Below are 9,756 nucleotides of genomic sequence, written 5' to 3' on the forward strand. Positions count from 1 at the left end.
TTGAGATTACAGGATTGTGACATCATACATGACTATGTCCAAGGTTCTGCATGCCAGACAACTACCCTACCTACCAACTGAGCTATATCCCTCGCCTCACTTTCCATTTTTAAACATGTAACTTACTCTTGACCACTTGGCATTCCATCAGTGTGAGCTAAATTGTGCTGTGGTGACATATAGCTCCACAACTCAGCAGCAGAAAAAGTCAAGTCTTCTTTTCTATCTTACACTGTATTTTGAGACAGGTATAGAAAGACATGTCTTTTTCTTAATGTACTCATGTTAGCCACATCTTGATTTAGAAGGAAGACTAGTAAGCCAATGGGTTCTCAACAGAGCATATTTAGTCACAGGGAAATAGATGGCAATGTCTGAAGATGCCATGAGATATTACAATTTGAGGTGGTAGGTGCAAAGGAACTGTTTACCATTATCAGTGACAGGGCAGAGACACACAAAGAATTATCTAGTCAATATAGTCATCAGGGCTAATGTAGAGAAACCCTGAAAGAGTCTAACAAAATGTTGATAATTTCATTGTTACAGTATCATTTTGCACTTTTCATATAGTCTTAGCGTATAGGATTGTAGTCCTTGACATCAAATTTTTACCAGTAAGAAAATTTGAATATGAGCATGCATGTAGACATTCAAATCACAGAGTCTGCCACTGTAAGATCCAACAATGCTTTCTAAAACATTGTTGATTTATTTTATGTTCATATCTCTCTGATGCATGTACACTGTTAACTACACAAAGCACTAACAATTCATTCCACAAGTACAAGAAACAGCAAAGCTCTGAGATCTCCTCTTCATAAATTCTACTATTGAAGTCGTGTCTTAGTCATTTTCCATACTCCTTAAAATTTTTTAAGGGTCATGTGGACAGTCCCTGTACCATAACTATAGAGAATATATGTAGCTTCTCTTACACCTCAATAGATCTTTGTCATACACTTGACACATGTAACTGGAATAGACAGTACATTCTAAATCTCCTGATACCTCTTTTATGTTCCCAAAATTCAGCAGTCATTTTGGAGAATATTTTTGTTTGTGATATTTGTTAACCAAAGTACTAAGATGAAACATGAGTAAACTAATTATATTTTAATGGGTATATTATCGGAATAAAGTCATGGAAAAAACAGAACACTATAGAAAGACATAGAAACATTTTTATTAATATCTGTACCAAAAATGATGCAGGTAAATATTGAGCTTGTCTTTCAGTGTGCCTCTGAAGTCCTGACACTCTTCAATATTTGTGACTTAGTCCTCCATTGATTTTGAAAATTGTCTTTCTAAAAAAAACTTATAAAAATTACAACTTTTGTGTCACTGAACTTCAAGTAGCTATTCTTCCCAACATGTTATATTCTGAAGTGAATTTTGTAACAAAATTGCCTTTTATTGATTTGGTGAGAACCTTATATAAACAACTTATAAATTATGACTGCCCTCTGCAGAAAGAGTATTTTGTTCCATTTATTCGAGGGAATAAATTTATTTTATTCTAGGAAATAAATTTATTTATTCCATTTATTCTAGAGAATACTCTAAAACTACAAAAAATCCAAACCACTGTGTGATGTGTGATCTTCCTTTGTATACTGTGAATGTCATTGGTTAATAAAGAAACTGTCTTGGGCCTACATAAGGAAAACGGGTATGTAGGGAAAACTAAACTTTAAGCTGGAAGAAAGGAGGCAGAGTCAGAGAGAAGTCATGGAGCCGCTGCTGGAGATAGACATGCTGAATTTTTACTGGTAGGCCATGACCTCATGGTGGTATTCAGATTAATGGAGATGGGTTAAATTAAGATATAGGAATATAAAAGTTAGCCACAAATACGCTTAAGCTATTGACCAAATAGTATTGCAAATAATGTATTTTCTGTGTAATTATTTTGGGTCTGAGCAACTGAGAACCAACAAGCAGCCTCCCTCAACAAATTGGTGCCCAACATTGTACACAAAACTATGACCCTGGGATTAAGAGTCTCATGCTCTACTGTATATACCTTAGTAATGCCACAGCTTAATTTCATAAGAAGGGTTTAGCATTTTAAGAATTGTTTCTGGTCAGAAAATTATTACAGATATGCAATAAAGAAAAATCTAGAGGTAAAAGACCTCTCAATGGGTCACAGTGTTGGATAAATGTACATAGGCTTGGGGGAGAGAATAAAAAGAGTATAGAGAGTTGAAAAACAAGTAAATTACTTTAAAAAAAACCAGACAGTCATAGATAAAAGGAGTAAAGAAAAATAAGCCATGTAAAGATAGAGAATACACAGAGTCTAGATTATGTATATTATTGTTTTTTCTTTGAATTTTTGACTGTGAATGAGCTAAGAACAAAGAGATGTTTCATTGTATGGGCTGCTATGCTAAACCTACAATAGTATATTAAAGGTATCTTGATTCCAAAATTTGGGTCTAAAAATTTGTTACTTTGGAAAAGAGGTTCGGCTTTTGTTTTCACAGAAGATGAGAACCTGTGGGTTTATTCCAGGCTAATGTGATTTGATAGACCAAGACTCCCCTGGAAGGTTGCCTTGAACACCCCTCAAAAATTACTTTTCCCAATAAACATCAGGAAGCAGTTTGGAGAGAACTATGCCCAAATTTGTAACACCCAATTTTGTGTTACAACCTCAGTACAGTTTGCGCGCCACTGTACCGTATGCGATTCAGGCAAGGGCCTGGAGATTGAAAGAACACACAAAGAGACCTGGATCATTCATAAGGAGATCAGCCGAATGCCGTTTATTCAGACTTGGGGAAGTCCTTAAGTACCTAACTGTTGCACAAGGACCTCCACCCAGGCAGGTGGGAAATTACCATATCAACAAGGGAGTCGATGTTCTACAGCTAATCACCAGGTGGGGCAGGGAGAGCACAGGAACAAACAGGATGCTTGGTTAGCTGACCAGAAACTGTCCTCAAGATGCACCCCAGGAACTAGTGTAGACCCGGGTCCTACAGGTCCCTCTTTTATATAAATTATGTGACCAAGCCTGTCTTGGGTGGCATTGGATGTCAAGCAATACCCCTTACCAGTCATGGGAAAGCATCCAGGTCAAAACACATTTCCTGTCTTAGGATGGGGCAGCCCCCCAAAAACCTTTCCCGTCATTGGCTCACTAGTCATCCATCACCAAGTTCAGCCAGATTTGTGCTGAAAGATTCTCTGGGGCAATAGCTAAGAGGACTTGCCATGTGGCAACATTGGCCTGAGCTTGCCTTTGGCTCTGGCACCATGAAACTATGAAGATGATGCTCCAGCACATATAAGCATTCCTTAAAAGATTGTGCCTGCTCAATCCTTAATAAGTCTGCCCAAATTGGAACCCTTTAAGTAAGGTCTCAGCGCTGGTGAAAGGAACCCTGGCATAGCTAACTAGAATAATCTCAAGAGCCAATTTGTCAATTGTACACCCCAGGGTCCATGAATAACAGCAATAAGCCTAATATAATCTAGCAGTGGTCTTTAATCACAACCAATAGCAAAATTAACTGCACTATACTTTCATAAATTTAGCTCAATTTGAATGGCCAAGGCATTTGCAACCTGCCCTGAGAAGATATTCATTGTGCTAGCAGAAGTAACTGACTGACTAATGAAAAATCCAGCAGCTCTAGCCACTCTGGCAGCCACAGCAATGGCTGCCAATATCATGGGATGAGTAGATGGGAAGAGCAATCCTTAGCACTTGGACCACCACAGCCAGTTCCTCAGGGATCCCGCAACTCTTCAGTTGACAAGCCAGAATCTCCTTGATCTCTTGGCTCTGTCCTGTCTTTAGGCTTCTGGACAGCACGCACCAGCTGCTCAGGTACCCATATTGGATTGTCAGCATCCTGCGGGAAAACATAAACAGCCCCTCTTCCCCACACCAGTACAGGATCTGGACCATACCAGGTGCCGTCTGCTCGATTCTTCCATTTGACATGAGGCATCCCGGAAGAATCTGGCCACCAGTGCCGGTCAGCAGCAGTATGAGATTGAGCATCAACAGTCAAAAAATTTAAAATGTATAAAATAAAAGACAAATGATCTCTGGGGGTGGAAACATATTCCCCTTTTTTGTTTTATGCAAATAGGCTTTGAGCGTATGATGTGTTCGCTCCACTGTAGCTTGTTTTTGAGGATTATAAGGTATTCCCATTTTATGAGAAATCGAAAACTCAGAGCAAAATTTAGCAAAGCCAGTGCTGGTATAGGCTGGCCCATTATCAGTTTTTACAGTTTTAGGAACTCCCATGTAGACAAAAGTCTGGAGACAGTGACTTCTAACATCCCGCAATTTTTCTCCTGTATGAGCTGAGGCAAAAATAAGATGAGAATATGTATCCACGGTTACGTGAACATATTGCATGTGCCCAAAAGAAGGAACATGGGTGACATCCATTTGCCATAAATGATTAGGAGCAAGCCCACGAGGATTAACTCCCAAATGGGGAACAGTTAAAAGTTCTGTACACAGAGAGCACTTTTTAACAATATCAGTGGCTTGCTCTCAAGATATCTTAAAATGAAATATTAAAGACCCAGCCTTGAGATGAAAATGATTATGAGCCTTTTCTGCAGCTTCATAAGATTCTTAACTCACTGCATAAATTTGGCGAGTAAGCTGATCAGCCAATGCATTCCCTTCACTCAAAGGACCAGGGAGGTCAGTATGAGCCCGCAAATGCCCTACGTAAATGGCAACAGATCGGACCCAAAGCAAAGTTTGAATAGCCAATAACTGCATCTGGACTCAAGATACAGAGGCAATATAAGCTGCAGTTTCCAACAGTGCAAGAATTTTGCTTATATACTGACTGTCAGTAAAAAGGTTAAATGGAATATCAGCATATTTCTCTAGGGCCATCTGGACAGCAACCAATTCAGCCACCTGAGCAGAGTTAGCATTAACAGGCTGAACATCAAAATCAGGAGGGGAGGCTACCACAGTTCTCCCCATGGAAGATCCATCACTCAAACTTGCATGGATTGGTGCATAAAAACAAGGTCCAATCTTCAGCAAGATTTTGCAACCAAGTTATTTCTGCCTGGGTATATGGTGCAATAACCTTATCAGGTAGCATTCCAAAAGTTTGAAAACTAAGTTTATACCCTTTCTGAATAACACGTAGCACAGCTGATGGATATGAGATAACAATTTTTATAGGTGACACATGTTCATGTACCCACAGGATGGGTCCTTGCTGCTGCCAAAAAACTCCAGTAGGACTATGCTGGGAGGGGGAAATCATCAACAGCAGTGGCTGACTATAGTCAATATAATGAATATGAGCAGTGGCAAGTTTCTCTTCAATTAAAGTAATACATTGCTTTGTTTGAGGTGTCAACTCACAAAAGGAGGTTGGGTCTGGATTCCCCTGCAGAATGTCCATATAATCATTTACTGCTCTAAGATCTTACAGCAACCTCCATTTACCAGACTTTTACTTAATAACAAAAGTAGGAGTATTCCAGGAAGAAGTGGATGGCACTATGTGTCCTGCCTCTAGCTTTTCCTGAACTAGAGTATGAGCAGCCTGTAATTTCTCCTTACTTGGGGGCCATTGCTCTATCCAAACAGATAGATTTTTCAGTTTTCCATTTTATAGGAATGCTTTCTGGCTGCTCTGCTATGGCCCCTAGGAAAAATTTCCTAACCCTGCACACTGTCCAGGTAACTGTTGTATTATTTTCTTGTCTGCTAAAATCTGCACATTTCCCTGAAGATTTTTGCTCAAATCCTGACCAGGGACAAAGCCCTGCTTAGATAGCATACGCTGCACAGGTTCAGTGGTCAGAACTGCTCCCATAGCTTGCAAAACATTTCTTCCCCACAAATTAAGAGGAAGATGTTCGAGGACAAATGGTTTAAAAATGCCCTTATGGCCTTCTTCATCCTTCCAATCTAAATATTGAGTACTGCACTCTGGAGAACTGGCCATTCCTACCCCATGTAAGGTCATAGAGGCTGGCTGTAGAGGCCAGGCTGTAGGCCAGTGTTTTTTAGCAATCACTGAAGAATCAGCCCCTGTATCAGGAAGGCCTTGGAACCTTTTCCCACTGATTGTTAAAGTAAGTGTTGGGCGGTTCTCTAAACTAGAAACCCAAAAAGCTCCAGGGGATCCTGTGGAGCCAAACCCCTCATCCCCTAGCTCTTGTTTAAAGAATGGATTAGTTGCGGCATTGGTGAAGATCTTCTCCCAGTCAGTGGGTTCCCTTTTTGTCTTAGTGACAGTGTCCTTTGCTTTACAGAAGCTTCTCAGTCTCAGGAGGTCCCATTTATTCAATGATGCCCTTAATGTCTGTGCTGCTGGGATTATACGTAGGAAGTGATCTCCTGTGCCCATGTGTTGTAGAGTACTTCCCATTTTCTCTTCTATCAGGTTCAGTGTGTTCGGACTGATATTGAGGTCTTTAATCCATTTGGACTTGAGTTTTGTGCATGGTGATAAATATGGATCTATTTTCATTCTTCTACAGATTGACATCCAGTTTTGCCAGCACAATTTGTGGAAAAACATAGGCATCCTCCTGAATATTAAACTTCATCAGGTGATGAAAGGAGACAGAGACAGAGACCCACATTGGAGCACTAGACTGAAAACTCAAGGTCCAAATCAGGAGCAGAAGGAGAGAGAGCACGAGCAAGAAACTCAGGACCGCGAAGGGTGCACCCACACACTGAGACAATGGGAATGTTCTATCGGGAACTCACCAAGGCCAGCTGGCCTGGGTCTGAAAAAGCATGGGATAAAACCGGACTCGCTGAACAAAGCAGACAATGAGGACTACTGAGAACTCAAGAACAATGGCAATGGGTTTTTGATCCTACTGCACATACTGGCTTTGTGGGAGCCTAGGCAGTTTGGATGCTCACCTTACTAGACCGGGATTGAGGTGGGTGGTCCTTGGACTTCCCACAGGGCAGGGAACCCTGATTGCTCTTAGGGCTGACGAGGGAGGGGGACTTGATTGGGGGAGGGGGAGGGAAATGGGAGGTGGTGGTGGGGAGGAGGTAGAAATCTTTAATAAATAAATAAATTTAAATTAAAAAATAAATAAATAATGGATTAATATAGCGAAACATGGGCAAAAGCACTAGTTGAGCTATTCTTGCTCCTTGAGGGATGACAAGGACTCCCATACCAGCTTCAATCATAATTTTAATTTCTCCAGTATAATCACAGTCTATAATTCCTGGTAAAATTTTAATTCCTTTGAGCACAGAACTACTTCTACCCAAAACTATACCTACTTAACCCTCTGGAATAGGTCCAAATACTCCAGTCCCCAAGGCCTGCACATCCATTTGTGGCGTCAATACTGCCCGGGCGGAGGTACAGAGGTCTAGTCCTGTACTTCCTGAGGTGCCTTGTACAAGGTCATTGACAGTGAAGCATTTCTTTGAGGAATGAATCTGATGGGAACCGCTGCTCTGCTCATGGCCCTGTACACTTGTGTTTTGGGGGCCTGGGGCAAGACCCTCCCCCCGTTTTTTGATAGTTATAGTTTTCCTTAGTTGTGATAAGAAATAAAGTAGATATAAATGTTGTAACTGTAATTTTTGCTTGATACTTGTTTTGTAATGGTAATTTTACTATGCTAAAATTAAAAATCTTTTTCATTTAAACAGAAAAGGGGAGGTGATGTGGGATTCTCCTCTGTATGCTGTGAATATCATTGGCTAATAAAAAAACTGTTTTGGGTCTTTGCAGGGAATAGACATGGGTGGGAAACTAAACTGAATGCTGGGAGAAAGGAGGCAGAGATAGAGAGAATCCATAGAGCCTCTGCCAGAGACAGATATGCTAAAACTTTGCTGGAAGGCCATGACCTCGTAGCAATGCACAGATTAATGGAGATGTGTTAAATTAAGATATAAGAGTTAGCCAGAAATACACTTAAGCTATTGGCCAACTAGTGTTGCAAATAATATAGTGTCTGTGTGATTATTTTGGGTCCAAGCAGCCAGAAAACAATGAGCAGTCAGGAAATAACAACCAGCCCCCTCAACAACTGTGTCTCCAAAATGCTACAAAAGATGCCTGAAATTGATAATGAAAGATAAACTACTTTTACATGAGAACACCAATATGAATTTCCATGTTTGTGTTCTCAGTTTACATTAACTTGTTTGACAGAAATATATCTATTGCCTAAGAAAGAATTAAGATTGTATAAAATAAGGCCGGGCGGTGGTGGCACATGCCTTTAATCCCAGCACTTGGGAGGCAGAGGCAGGCGGATCTCTGTGAGTTCGAGACCAGCCTGGTCTACAAGAGCTAGTTCCAGGACAGGCTCCAAAACCACAGAGAAACCCTGTCTTGAAAAAGCAAAAAAAAAAAAAAAAAAAAAAGATTGTATAAAATAGAGATTGTGAAGCAGACTGAGAAAATTTCTTATTCTGTTTATTCTTATTTGATATTAAAAATGTCTACTAAAGGACACAATGCTTTAGATATACAGGAAAAATAGTTCACATATTTTACTATAAATCATTGTGTCAGTAAAAGAATAAGTTTATATCACCATATTATGTACATGAATATTGTTAAAGGAGTGCATTTTAAGTGTTCTTGTTTTTTAGCATGGAGTTGGGGTTGGAGTCCACATAGTGAAATCTCCAGGTTCTTGGGTCCCAAGATAATCAATTGTACCAGGAATGCATAGTTAGAAATAAAAACAAAAATAATTTATTTAGAGTTGTGGCACCCATTCCCAAAGGATGCATCTACAAAACACTCCCACACCTAACACTTACAAGAACACTACAAAAGAGAGGGCAGAAAGATTGTAAGAGCAGAAAATCAAGGAGTCTGCTGTGAGATTATGTCTGTAATTTCAGAATATGCACCCCTAGCCTCACCAATTTGACTGTACAAATATGAACTGAATAAGTAAAACACCAGTAGACATGTCAAAGCAGATGTGTCAAAGTCCATGAGGTCTCAACCCTACACAAAAAAAATAGCAGGTAACTAAGGAAAACTTAGAATGGGAGAAATCATCTTCTCCAGGGAAAATCACAGCAGTTGGCTATCCAAGACCAAATGGTCAATCCTGAAAATATACATACAAGTAACACTGTGTGGGCTGAGGTTATGTTTATAAATATAAGAGAAAAAAAGTAAGGGAGAAATGATGTAATTATATGAAAGTCTCAAAGATATAAGAAAAAAATTTTAAAAAGAGGGAAAATTTCTTTCCTGAGAACAGTAGTTGACTAGTGAGCAAGAAAATAAATTTGTTTCCAAAGTGCTGGGCTCATCTTCCTTTAGTAATCTTGGGGTAGCTTTCTCCAGGATTTCCTTCCACATCTCCTCCAGCTCTCCTTCAACATCACTGCAAAAGAAAATGCTCCATAAAATAATTCACATATTAGATGACTTGACTTAACCATCTCATAATATACATCTATCAAAAACACCATATTGTGTATCTGTATTAGGATTCTCTAGAATCACAGAACTTATTGAATGACTCTCTCTCTCTCTCTATATATATATATATAGATATAGATATAGATATAGATATAGATATAGATATAGATATAGATATAGATATGAATAACATCCCCATGAGTTAGTTGTCAGGGAAGGTCCAGTCACCTCTCCCATAACTACTCATGCTATTGTCATTGATTTTGGCTTCCTACCTTAACTATACAATAAGACCCTATTGTTGTAGTCACCACACAATTTGATTGCAAGACTCAAATCAACTTTGACTAACCAG

Source organism: Chionomys nivalis, chromosome 24 (genome assembly GCF_950005125.1).
Source record: "Chionomys nivalis chromosome 24, mChiNiv1.1, whole genome shotgun sequence".
Lineage (NCBI taxonomy): Eukaryota > Metazoa > Chordata > Mammalia > Rodentia > Cricetidae > Chionomys > Chionomys nivalis.